This window comes from Eleutherodactylus coqui, chromosome 1 (assembly GCF_035609145.1).
Source record: "Eleutherodactylus coqui strain aEleCoq1 chromosome 1, aEleCoq1.hap1, whole genome shotgun sequence".
NCBI lineage: Eukaryota > Metazoa > Chordata > Amphibia > Anura > Eleutherodactylidae > Eleutherodactylus > Eleutherodactylus coqui.
Window position 1 is genome coordinate 303952919 of NC_089837.1, and position 14399 is coordinate 303967317.

The window sequence follows — 14399 nt, forward strand, 5'->3', positions numbered from 1 at the left end:
AGATTAGTTAGATCTAGCCCCCTTAAGAAGTTAGCCATCACTGTTGGCAATAGAAACTTAACCCCTTAACGACCGCCCCATTGGGAAACTACGTCCTCAGTAAGTGGGCTTTAACCCTAAAGGACGTAGTTTTATGCATCCTCTTTGGATTAATGCCCACTTGCCTGAGGACGTGCCAGCTCCATGCTGCCGGTGCCCGCAGGTAGCCGACAGCATGGAGCTGTCATCCCAGGATGCGGGCAGTCCCCCCCGGCATTGCGATTGCAAAAAAGTAAATAAAAAGGTGTAAAAAGTAAGATATTCAGCTGCCCTGATGGATCGGATCCATCAGGGCAGCTGAAAATACTCACCTGGCTTGTCGGCGGGGTCCCCCGGAGATCAGGTCCTCCCGGACCCGCCGCAGGCCTTCTGCGCATGCGCGCCAGAAAATGACATCACGCGCATGCGCAGAAGGCCGAGAGCCCCCGGCAAATTTAAAATCTCCTGGCTCCCGGCTCCTGAAGGTAGCCGGGAACCAGGAGGTGTTACCGGGGACCGCTGTGAGCAGTCCCCGGGCCCGCAATCGCCGCTATCCATTGGATAGCGGCAATCGCGAAAAAGTTTAAAAAGTTTTTTTTAAAAAGAAAAGTTTTACCTCCCCTCATGGATCAGATCCATGAGGGGAGGTGAAAATACTCACCCCCGGTCCTCAGCGGTGTCCCGGTCTTCTGGGACCAGAGTCCCCTTCTGCGCATGCGCGCCCGATGATTGACATCGGGCGCGTGCACAGAGGGGCTCGAGCCCCGGGAAATTTAAAATCCCTCTGATCCTGGCTGCCATGTGTAGCCAGGAGCAGAGGCATGTCACTGGGGGCATGATCACTGCCATCCAAGGGATGACAGTGATCATGTATAGTAAAGAAAAAAAGTGTAAAAAGTAAAAAAAAAGTTTCAAAAAGTTAAAAAGACTTGCGTTTCTTCTCCCCCCACGGATCATATCCATGAGGGAGGATGAAATGACGTACCTAAGGCCCGCGGATTTATCCACGGACCTTACCCCAGCTTCTGCGCACGCGCATGTCGCCAAAATGGCAGGTGCATGTGCAAAAGCTGTGGTAATTTAAAATCTCCCTGCTCCTGCCTACAAAACTTAGCCGAGAGCCTGGAGATTTCAGGAAGGGCCGCGGTGATCGGTTCCTGATCACGTGTTCGCCATTATCCAATGGATAATGGCGTTCATGTAAAAATAAAAAATAGGTGAAGATTCATCTCCCCTCACCGATGCAGTAATACACAGATCAATCGGATTGGATTACATAATTCCGCTTACATTACTGGGTTAGAATTGTGTAATCTATTCACAGAAAAGAGAACGCAGCATGTTCTATTTTACTGCGGATATCCGCAACATAGAGCCCATTGTGCTCCATGGTCACGGATATACCCGCAGCCCCTATGCAACTATGTTGTGTACGGGCTGCGGGTACCAGCGTCACCGCTAAGCGACAGTGCGGGAAATACAAACAAAAAAAATATATATACTGCGCATGACCGTCTGTGTGAGTAGGCAGTTATGCGCAGTACATTACACGGCCGTACGCAGGGTCACAGCCGGGCTCACAGCTGGAATCCTCTGCAGGCCTCCGCAAGCGGATTCTACCTACGGCTGCGTAAGCCCGGTGTTATTCAGACTGCTACCTGTAATACGCAATTTACAAGAAGCCCCGGGAACGTTCGCCTTCATGCAGTTCCAGGAGCAGCTTGTTGAGCGCCATCTGTGTGAGACCGCCGCATCTCCGCAAGATTACAGAGACTCACAGAGCGCCACTTTTTACACCCCATACCCGCTACTGAGGTCACGAAATACCCCCAAAAAGCATGAGAGGAGGGGGGATACACGGTTTTATTGCCCCTTGTACCCATCCCAACCAGCCTCTGTAATTATCCCTGTCTTTGGAAATACTACACAGTTCATATTATTACTTTTATCTAAGATTTGGGGAACGCCGAAAAGGGCGCGGAGTGTGTGTGTGGGGGGGGGGGGGGGGGATTTTTTAAGGTGTCAATTTTTATTCCGTACAAGTGGGCAATGGGTCCTGGAATTTATTCAGTTGTGCCCTGAAATCCAACGGGTGTTCCCTCCATTATAGGCCTTGCCATGTTTCCTGTAAGTAGATTAGGGCCACAAGGGGTATGTTTTTGAACACGGGACAAATGAGGGTTTCCATTTTGAGGTGAAGGTCTTCATTCCTATGTACACTGTACAAAAAAAAACTTTTTAATTTGACAAAATTGCCAAAAAAATGAAAATCGTAATTTTTTCCTTCTGCTTTGCTTAGATTTATTCAAATACTGTGGGGTCAAAATACGCAGTACACCCCTAGATGAATTTGTTAAGGGGTCTAGTTTTTAAAATGGGGTCATTTATGGGGGTTCTTTATCGTTTTGGACGCTCAATGGCTCTGCAAGTGGGCAATGGGGCCTGGAATTTATTCCGTTGTACCCTGAAATCCAACGGGTGCTCCTTCCATTATAGGCCTAGCCATGTGTCCTTTAGGTAGATTAGGGCCACCAGGGGTATGTTTCTGAACACAGGGAAAATAGGGGTATCTATTTTGGGGTGAAAGTCTTCATTCATGTGGGTGTTGTACAACAAAAGCTGTTTTTAAAATGACAGAATTGACAAAAAAAAAACAAAATCACAATTTTTTCCTTTTGCTTTGCTTGAATTCATTCAAAAACTGTTGGGTCAAAATGGGCAGTACACCCCTAGATAAATTCGTTAAGGGGTCTAGTTTTCAAAATGGGGTCACTTGTGGGGGTTCTCTTTGGTTTTGGCCGCTCAAGAGCTCTACAAATGTGCTATGGGGCCTAAAACGCCTTCAAGGAAGATTTATGTTCTGAAAACCACTGACTACGCCTTTCGTTTTGGGCCCCGTTGTGCATCCAGACATAAGATCAGGGCCACAATGGGTATGTTTCTGAACACGGGAGAAACAGGGGTATCCATTTTGGGGTGTAAATCCTCATTTTCATGGGCACTATAGGAAAAAAATATGTCTTTAAAATGACATATTTGCAAAAATATGACATTTTATTTTTTCTCCTCTAAATTTAATTAATTCCTGAAAAAAACTGGTAGCGTCAAAATACTCATGACACCCCTCAGTGATTACATTAAGGGGTGTAGTTTTTAAAATTGGGTCATTTGTGGGAGTATCTATTATTCTGACACTCATGAGCTTTTGCAAACTTGGCTTGGTGCAGGAAAACAAAGTGCTCCTCAAAATGCTGAAAAGTAATGTTAAATTTGTACGTCCTCTAAATGGTTAAAAAAAAACACAAAAGTTTTTCAAGTGTGCATTCAGAATAAAGTAAGCAGATGGAAATATATATCTTATCAAAAATTTGTACAGTATGTTTGAACATATTTCAGATATTACGGTTGAAAATGTGAAAAAAATGACAATTTTTTCAACATTTTTCCAATATTGGTACTTTTAATAAATATACACAAATTATATCGGTCTCTTTTTACCACCTAAATGAAGTACAACATGTGGCGAAAAACAATGTCAGAATCACTTGGATATGTAAAGCCTTTACGGAGTTATGCTACATTGAACGACGCATGTCAGTTTTCCAAAATTTGGCTCCGTCACTAAGGCGCAAAAGATCCAGCGTCAGTCGCTGATAGTGCATCAATCTGACACGATTAGGTGTGGTGCTGGACAAATTAAGGCTGGAAGCTGCCAGTTGTATAATACTTTGGGTATTGGCAGCTGACATATAGAGCATGAGAACTAGATATCTGGCTTTATATTGTAGTTAAGCCTTTTTGCATCTTTTAACACTTAATGAGATCAATTAAAGTGATATGGTGATCCTGAGAAGTAACAGAAGGAGATCCGGGGACACATGTCTGCTTAGGTGTAACTGACACAATATATATGCTATTGAGGACGAGGACATATATATTAGATCATGTCCATATATATATATCCGTATATGAATGGACACAAGAATAATAAAATTCCAGAGTGACAAGTTGTATAACACCTGGTATGGCCTCACATCTTCATTCATATGCTGGTAATTAAACTGCAGTAATTGAATAAAGTTTGGTGTTAAACCTAAAAGACAGGAAGAGTCAAAATATACTGTTCTCATTAAGTGTATATTTAGTGGGGGGACTAATATCACCCACGTATTGGTTTTTACACGCACTAAAAAGTATTTTAATCATTATTTAATAGAGGTTATATTTTAAGTTTAATGGTTTCCTTCGGTGACAAATACTATTTCTAATAAGGAATATGTATAGACGCATACATATATACCTGCATGCGCGCGCACACACACACATACATATATATATATATATATATATACATACATACACACACACACACACACATATATATGCACATATATATATATATACATACATACATACATACATACATACACACACACACACACATATATATATATATATATACATACACGTATACATTTAAAAGGCCGTAAGATTTTTTTTGCAAAGGGGTGGATGGACGGCAATAAAAACAAAAAACACAGGTGGCAGGACAAGCTTGTTTTTCCAATAGCTAATAGAAATGTATTCTGCCTGACAAAAATGTCAGGAATACATTTCTATTGGTGGCGAGTGGGCAAGCGCCAGATCCCGGTGTAGCCCATGCACGTACGTAGCTCTCTTTCTCTCGCGGGTGTGCTCGCACCGTGGTCTCGCCTGTGCGCACTCGTACAGACTGCCGGTACTTGTGTACCTTGACACCAACGGAAGTGGTGGGTGTACACCAGTGCTAGGCTGTTTGACAGCCAGGTAACGCCAACACTTCGTGTTAGGCGTCCGTGTGTAAACCACACCCCACGAGCGCTGCCGCCACGGCCCCTGCTGCCGATGCCGCAGATCACAAGCAATGCTGGCCAATCTGCCCTGCTGATCCTCGCTCTCCGTCCCCTGTTGTCACGCTCCCCTACGGCGCTGTAGCCTCCGCTGTTGGCCCACTCCTCCGGCTGTATCGTTCCCCCGCTGTGAAGGTCCCCATGTGAGCCTCCTCTGTTGCGCCACTGCTCTGCCTTCTCCCCTGATGCTCTGGCGCTGAAGGACTCCCGCTCTGAAGCTCCCCTGTGTTGCAGGAGCCTCTGCTGCTGGGCCACTGCTCTGCCTTGTCCCTTGATGCTCCGGCGCCGTTAGGCCATTGGACTCCCGCTCTGAAGCTCCTCTGCTGTGCCTTCTCCCCTGTGCCTTTCGGTAACCCCCTATCAATGTGCCTGGTGCCCAGCCAATGAGGAAGTGGGGGCGTCACCTGGCTGTCAAGCAGCCTAACAGTGGTGTACACCCACTACTACCCGTGGCATAAGGAACACCAGCCGTGCATTCCGCATTTCCTGCCTGGGCAATGAACGCTAGGTCACTAGTGATGTATGCGTACATTGACCTGCAGGAAGCAGAATGTAGTGCAATGTACGTTACATCACCGGATCCAGCTAAATCAGGCAGCTGCACGTCACGTGACCCAAGTGTCAAGAGGATTCAGGAGAAGATTTGGGAGGAGAAGAGGAGAGGTAAGGTTTTCTGGGAAGCAATAGGTAAATATATATTTTTTTGTTTTTAATGACAGAACCCCTTTAATTCCTGAAAAAACTGTGGGGTCAATACTCAGGACACCACTCAGTAAATATATTAAGGGGTGTAGTTTTTAAAATGGGGTCATTTGTGGGGGTATTTATCATTCTGACACCTATGAGCCTTTACAATCTTGGCTTGGTGTAGGAAAACAAAGTGTTCCTTAAAATGCTGAAAAGTAATGTTAAATTTGTACGTCTCCTAAATAGTTAAAAAAAAAAGAAAGAAAAGTTTTTCAGACGTGCGTCCAGAATAAAGTACACAGATGGAAAAATATATCTTAGCAAATATTTGTACAGTATGTTTGCACATATTTGAGATATTACAGTTGAAAATGTGAAAAAATTAAAATTTTTTCAAAATGTTCCCAATACTGGCACTTTAAATAAATATATACAAGTTCTAACAGTCTATTTTTACCACCTAAATGAAGTACAAAATGTAGTGAAAAAACAATGTCAGAATTACTTGGATATGCAAAACCTTTACAGAATTATGATATGTTCAGTGACACATGTCAGATTTCCAGAATTTGGCTCCGTCACTAAGGCGCAAACAGGCTTCGTCACTACGGGGTTAATAGACAAAAATGCATGGCAATGCTGGGGGCCTGGTCTGTCATGACATCAGAACACCACCCTATGATCTCATTGCACGGGTAGCCATTTGAGAGCCAGAGAGGGCTCACTTCCTTTGTTGGGTTGTTTAGATTTAACAGTGGCATCTAAATGGTTAATAGCTAAGGTCTGAGTTATCTCCGATCGCAGCGATTGTGGGCAGGTGTCAGCTGTCAAAGGCAGCTGGCACCCACGGTATATGGAGCAGGCTCAGTTTCAGGGCCAGCTTCATACAAACCACGCCACTGGTGGCATACGCTCTTCAATGTGCTTCATGTGTGGTCGGTGGGGTCAGGCCGACACTCTTACCCTGATCAGGAAAAAAAAAGGGGGCCTAGTTCAGTAGCAGGGCCACCGAAACCCTGCAGTAACCATCACAGCATAATTCTTGCACGTGTCAGGTACTGCAACAATACGGCTGAGCTGCGGTACCGGACATAGCAACATGGCAGAGAGTGGCACTGTGTCAGATACTGCACTGAAAGAGTCATTGTTTTTCTGCTCATGGTGGTGACAGGGATCAGACTGCCACTGACAACACAGAAATACGCCATCAGTGTTGGAGCACAAAAATCTCCTTTTGTCAAAGGGGTTCAGCAAAGTGCACACAACTCAGCTAAAGCGTAGGTGATATTAATGTAATGTTATAAAAAGAAATGCCTCCGCCATCTCGTACCAAACACCATTATCATCTAGTTGTAAACATTGTGGAACATTATCAAGGCTCATCTTTATAATTACCAGCTACAGGCAGAGTGGTGAGTCACAAGACATGCCCGGTAAAGGGGCAGAACTTTACCTCCATGGCCTCTTGTGAACTCCAAGCCCTTGCTATGTACCTAGCACAGCGTAACTTTTCTGGATCTTGGAACATTTTTAATTTTTCTGTCCATTTAGGCTGCAGCTTAATCTGCTGCTACAGATTTCCTCTTTATAACCTATACATGTACGTGGGGAATGCAGAATTTTCTGCGTCTTTAGAGGAGTATTGCAAAAATCTTCTACTTGTGTGAAAGGTTCCCCTAAGGCAGAGTTCACACCAGTGCTTTGGGGCTTCATTTTCCAGCTAGGAGTTGAGCAATGGTAAATCTAGAAGTGCCAGATGCACACGTCAAACCCTAATGGCACCCGATGGACCCAGGGGCGTACCTAAAGGCTCAGGGGCCCGGGTGCAAAAGTTCAGCTCGGGCCCCCCCTTGGGCCTCCACCCCACAGTTTCCCGTACCCATACCCATATCGCGCTGCATACATGATCTGCCCCCTTGGCGTAATCTTTCCAAACATGATGCATTTCCTGCACTACATGAAGATTTGTTTGTAGCCCCGCAGGCTACTCTCACACACACCTCTTTTTACCGCTATTAGCACAGCGCCCTGAGCGCCGTACTAACCGCGGTTCAACACTCCCATAGATTTTAATGAGGTTACTCAAATTTGCGCTCGAAAACAGTGTTTCTAACGCTGTGATTTTCACGAACTGTCTGTTCTATTTTTGGGTTTTCATGCTTTTTAACACACGTTATCACCCATCACAATAATGGGGTGCATTAAAAAGCGCTGTCAAATGCTGTAACCTGTGTTCGAAAACGCTGCTTGAAATTCCGGTAAAAATGCCACGATTACAAGCTGCATTTTCTGAACACGTGTGAGAACGGCCTCAGGCGGGTCATGTATTTGTTGCACATTAGAACCACAATTAAGACACATAAAAAACCTGCATGCAGTATTTAAAGACCGCGTACGGTATTAGGGTGACTGCCCACTACAGTTTTTTTTCACAGCGAAATTCGCAGCGTTTTTTTTTTCTGCAGGGGTCTATGGGACTTGTAATGTTAAAATCACGATCGCGCAAAATCGCGATTTCACGGTAAATTGCGATTTTGCGCGATCGCTATTTTAACATAACAAGTCTCATAGACCCCTACAAAAAAATAAAAGGCTGCGAATTTCGCCGTGAAAAAAACTGTAGTGGGCAGTCACCCTTAAGCTGCAGACACTATTAATAACCGCATGCGGTTTTCATGCGTTTTTTGATTGTGTGTAAAGGGTGCAAATGAATACAGTAAATCCAGGGAGATGTATAACTTATACCCGGGATAGATAGATATGAGATAGATAGATATGAGATAGATAGATAGATAGATAGATAGATAGATAGATAGATAGATAGATAAAGGAAGGAGACAGGCAGACAGATACACACACACATATATACACTTTCCCCAGGGCTCGGTCCACTTCTCCTCCATGTGACAGCAGCAGCTGGAGAGGTAAACTCAGAGGCTTCCGTGCAACAGGAAGCAGGGGGGCAGCACATGATCACATGATCATTGTGCCCTGCCGTCCCATGTGACTTCCTTTCTCCTCCCCTGCCGGCCCATGTGAGTACCTCCCTGCTTTTCCTCTCAGGCTGGCCATTCAGGCTGCCGCATCATGCCGGGGAAAGAACGGCCAGCCATTAATGCACTGAATGTGCATGTGAGTATGGCGGAGGGCGGCCACGGGGCCCCCTGAGCGCAGGGGCCGGGTCGCCATGGCGACCCCAGCACCCCCTGACACTACGCCTATGGATGGACCCCATAGACTATAAATAGGGTCTGCTGTGCTGCATGTACTGCTTTGAACGGCGGCCCCTCCAGTGCATATCTGAAAACAGCCTTGTAGTGCTAGCTTTTCCATTCATATAATGGGACCAGCAAGGGCATGTAATAGTGCCAACCGTAGTCTCTGCATAATAACGTTAAGGTCATTTCACTTCTCATTTCACTTTCTGGCTTTAGGTCTCTTCCGGAATATTTCCGTCTGGGTAGGGTTCTCTTTATTTCTGGCAGTTGTGTCGGACAGAATAGTGTGATTTTGTTGCAAAATTTTTCCATAAAACTAACCTGGTGCTGAGCTGGTGTAACTTTTGGAAGGCTGACTTGTTGTAAGGCCGCCTGCAGATAGCCAGGCCGGCCAGAATTCTCGCAGCATGACCCGACCCACGCCCCTGCAGGGATCAGTGCAGCTCTCACCTGCTCCTGCGGCTCTGGCTCTGTGATGTGCCAGCTGCTGGCACATCACAGTCCATATAAAAATACCAGTTGCAGTCAAACTACTAATGACAACTTGTCAGTTAGTATGTGAGTGCTTCTGATGCTCCGCCCCTGGTGATGTCATTGCTCTGCCCCAGGTTACGTCATCACAGGTCCTACAACATATCTAAAACACAGAGCCTGACCAACAGAAGAACAACACAGTTAGGGCTCTTGGAAGGGGAGGACAACAATAACAAAATGACTATACAACTTAGCCATTATTATCTCAGACTCAACTCAGTGGTCCTGACAGGAGACACCGACCTACTGTCACCTCAGAGATACGGTGGGCTGAAGGACCTGCGGTGATGTTACTGTTTTAGGAGGAGCCATTGTGAAGTTTGGTAGAAAGTACTGTATACTGGATAAACCGACAGCATCTACTACCAGGACTTGTGATGACGTCACCGTCGTGTGATCACCTGTTTGGGTGGAGTTAGGAATCACATGACCAGGGGCTCATCACTGTTTCCAGGAGTCTGGTGACGTGTGAAAATCAGGATGGATGTGGATGTAGCAGAGCTGTGTGTGTGTAATGTGCATAAATCAGGATGTAGCAGAGCTGTGTGTGAATCAAGATGGATGATCTGAAAACATGATAAAAGGGGAAACCCAGTTGGTGAAGCTAACTTTGGCAACAATGTCACATCTGCAAAAACTGCATAGTGTTGTTTTTGTGTACGGATGAAGATTAAGAGGTGAAGATGTCGCTAAGACACTCTGTCACGGCCGGATCTTCTTTCTTCGGCCTGGCGGATGTGCTCGACATGGCGGCAGCGCACATGCGCCGTGCACTATTTTTTTGAACTCCTGCTCTCCTGGGCCAGAGAGCAGGAATTCAGCTGCGGGTGTGCCGTGGATATGTATGGCTTCCATAAGCTTCAATAGAATCCTGCGCACTAAAATGGAGCATGCTGCGGGTATTTTCCCGCACACGCAATCCGCGCCTCATGGGAAAATGACACCCGCAGGTATTTAATTACCTGCGAGTGTCCAATGCATCCCTATGGGGCGTGGATCATACGTGCAGGGGATCCGCTGCGGATCTGTTTCTGTGGATATGAGGCCTAAGGCCTCATGTCCACGGGCAAAAGAAGAATTAAAATCTGCAGCGGATTTTAACTCTTCTCCTGCCTGCGGATCCGCATCCCATAGGGATGCATTGACCATCCGCGGGTAGATAAATACCCGCGGATGGTCAATAAAAGGGATTTTAAAAAAAATGAAGCATGAAAAAATCTGGACCATGCTCCATTTTCGTGCGGGTCTCCCGCGGGCTTCTATTGAAGCCTATGGACATGAGCGCTGAAAATAGGAATATAAAAGAATTAACTCACCCGCAGCAGGCCGGTAAGGTCTTCTTTGCCTCACGGCTGGATCTTTCTTGCTTCGGCTCGGCGGATGTGCCCGGCGCATGCGCGCGGCACGCTGGGGACGTGCCGCCGGCGTGACGAGTTCATCCGCTGGCCGAAAAAGAAGATCCGGCTGTGAGGAAGAGAAGACCTTCCTGGCCCGCTGCGGCTGAGTTAATTCTTTTAAATTCCTATTTTCAGCGCTCATGTCCGCGCGGCAGGAGAGACCCGCTACGGATTCTCCATGGAGAATCCGTATGGGCCTGATTTTCCCCGTGGACATGAGGCCTTAATGTTTTCCCCACAAAGTCCCATCACAAGAGAGAGCCGTAGTGAGTAATTACCATTGCAAGCGACAAGAAGTTTATACAGATATATAACAGTGCAGAAGTCTACTGAACCTCTGAAGATAATACTGAGATTTATTGATGATTCCTATGCGGCCGTCTGAAGTATAGATCACCGTATAGTAGTACACCCATAACTGACACCCTCGTGTGCTGAAGTCTATGAGAGCGGGGTGATCATTATAGCCATTTTGTGGCCATTGACTTTTATGTCAAGTATTGCTGAATATGTACTAAGTTTTCCTGCACTGTAAACTCTGCATACTGAAGTCTACTGTATTTCTTGGAAAAGTCACTAGTCAAGTGTTACCGGGCCCCCACCGTTCCGGAGGACCCGAGGTACTATGCACTTGTCCAGTGTCATTAATGCGCCGAGTGTGAATGCCGGTGTATGGAACGATGGCGTCACAAACCGACAACTACTACTCTTATCATTGCCTGTCGTTACAGGTAACAAGAAAATTTGTATATACCGTTTTTTTCGCTTTATAAGACGCACCTGATGATAAGACGCACCTAGGTTTTAGAGAGAGGAAAGTAGGAAAAAAATATTTTTGGCGCACATTGGAAAAACTTTCGTTTTTTTTAACCATTTAGGAGACATACAAATTTAACATTACTTTTCAGCATTTTGAGGAACACTTTGTTTTCCTAAACCAAACCAAGATTGGAAAGGCTCATAGGAGTCAAAATGATAGATACCCCCACAAGTGACCCCATTTTAAAAACTACACCCTTAAGGTATTCACTGATAGGTGTCATGAGTATTTTAACCCCACAGTTTTTTTTAGGAGTCAATGCAATTTAGAAGAGAAAAACTACAATTTCATATTTTTGCAAATATGTCATTTTAAAGACAGGACTTTTTTCTATAGTACACATGAAAATTAGGATTTGCACCCCAGAATGGATACCCCTGTTTGTCTCGTGCTCAGAAACATACCCATTGTGGCCCTAGTATTACGTCTGGATGCACAATGTGGCCCAAAATGAAAGGAGAAACCGGTGGCTTTCGGAACAGAAATTTTGCTTGAAGGAGATTTAGGCCCCATTGCCCACTTGTAGAGCCATTGAGTGACCAAAACGACGGAGAACGCCCACAAGTGACCCCATTTTGAAAAGTAGACCCCTTAACGAATTTATCTAGGGGTACGATGACTTTTTTGACTTCACAGGTTTTGAATGAATCTAAGCCAAGCAGAAGGAAAAAAATTATGATTTTCATTTCTTTGGCAATTGTGTCAATTTAAAAACAGTTTTTTTTTGTACAGTATACATAGGAATGAAGACGTTCACCCCAAAATGGATCCCCCCGTTTGTCCCGTGTTCAGAAACATACCCATTGTGGCCCTAATCTACTTAAAGGAAACATAGCTAGGCCTATAATGGAAGGAGCACCCGTAGGATTTCAGGGTACAACGGAATAAATTCCAGGCCCCATTGCCCACTTGTAGAGCCATTGAGCGGCCAAAACGATAGAGAACCCCCACAAATGACCCCATTTTGAAAAGTAGACCCCTTAACAAATTCATCTAGGGGTGTACTACGTATTTTGACCCCACAGTATTTGAATGAATCTAAGCAAAGCAAAAGGAAAAAATTATGATTTTCATTTTTTTGTCAATTTTGTCAATTTAAAAACAGGTTTTTTTTGTACAGTATACATAGGAATGAAGAAGTTCACCCCAAAATGGATACCCCTGTTTGTCCCGTGTTCAGAAACATACCCCTTGTGGCCCTAATCTACTTACAGGACACATGGCTAGCCCCATAATGGAGGGAATGCCTGCTGGATTTCAGGGCAGAACTGAACAAATTCCAGGCCTCATTGCCCACTTATACGGAAAAAAAATTGACTTCCTACAAATAATCCCTTCCCCCTCCCCCCCCCCCCTCCGCCATCCCCATTTTTTGGCATTCCCTAAATATTAGATAAAGGTAATAATATAAACTGTGTTTTATGTCCGAAGACAGGGGTAATTACGGAGGCTGCTTGGGATGGGCACATGGGGCAAGAAAACCGGGTATCCCCCCTCCTCTCATGTATTTGGGGGGGGGGGGTATTTCGTGACCTCAGCGGCGGGGATGGGGTGTGAAAAGTGGCGCTGTGAGGCTTTGTAATTTTGCTGCGGTGCAGCGGTCTCACAGAGAAGGCACTCAACAAGCTGCTCCTGGAACTGCATGAAGGCGAGCGTTCCCGGGGCTTCTTGTAAATTGCGTATTACAGGTAGCGGTCTGAATAACGCCGGGCTCACACAGCCGTATGCAGAATCCGCTTGCGCAGGCCCGCAGCAGATCCCAGCTGTGAGCCGTCCGTGACCCTGCGTACGGCCGCGTAATGTACTGCGCATAACAGCCTACTCACACAGGCGGTCATTCGCAGTACTTTTTTTTTTGTTTGCATTTCCTGCGCCGTCGCTTAGAGATGACCCGAGTACCCGCAGCCCGTACACAATGTATTTGCATATGGGCTGCGAGTATATCCGCGGTCATAGAGCACAATGGGCTCTAGGTCGCAGATATTCGCGGTAAAATATAGCATGCTGTGTTCTGTTTCTGCGAGTGGATTACGTAATTCCGACCCACTAATTGGGGGGAATTGTGTAATCCAATGCATGCAATTGATCCGTGGATTACCGCTGATCAAGCGCATGCAGAACCTGTAATTCCTCTCCGGTCATGTGTGACCGGCCTAATGTTAGATCGCTACTTTATCACGTGACCGCGGACCGCTCAGCGAGGCCCCCGGTCACTGCTCCAAGCACTCAGCGACCGTTGGTCGCTGGGAGCAAGAAGATTTAAAATTTCCTGGGCTCCCCGGCTCCTGCGAATGTGTCCGGCATTTTGCCGGGAGGCGCATGCGCAGCAGCCGGAAGGGTCCATGGAGGATAATCGCATCTGGATTCAAATGCGGAAGCCTCCGAGAAGATGTTTCATCTTCCCCAACCGATCGCATCGGTGAGGGGAGATGAAACTGCCACTTTTTAAAGAACTTTTACGTGATCGCCATTATGCATTGTATAACGGCAATCACGTGACCAGTAACTGCATACCGCGGCTCCCCGTGACATCTCCAGGCCCTTGGCTACCTCTGGTAGCCAGCAGCAGGGAGATTTTAAATTTCTTGGGCAATATTTCACTTTTGCGCATGCGTCTGCCATCATGCTGACGGGCGCATGCGCCGAAGCTGGGGTAAGGTTCGCGAATCAACATCCCATCAGGAAACAAATCCGGGACCTTGGGTACGTAATTTCATCCCCCTTACGGATATGATCCGTAAGGGGAGATAAAACTTTAACTTTTTTTTAACTTTTTTAAAATTTTTTACCTTTTAACTTTATATGATCACCGTTATCCGATGGATAACGGTGATCA

General features: G+C 45.8%; 1 long non-coding RNA gene across 1 annotated transcript in view; it reads right to left on the reverse strand.

Annotated features, from left to right (window-relative positions):
- Positions 1-8535, reverse strand: part of LOC136611945 (uncharacterized) — a 29113-nt gene extending 20578 nt beyond the window's left edge. Inside the window, exon 1 of the long non-coding RNA XR_010790328.1 lies at positions 8454-8535. This is a non-coding gene — a long non-coding RNA (uncharacterized lncRNA). The remainder of the gene's footprint in view (positions 1-8453) is intronic.
- Positions 8536-14399: the final 5864 nt, after the last annotated feature.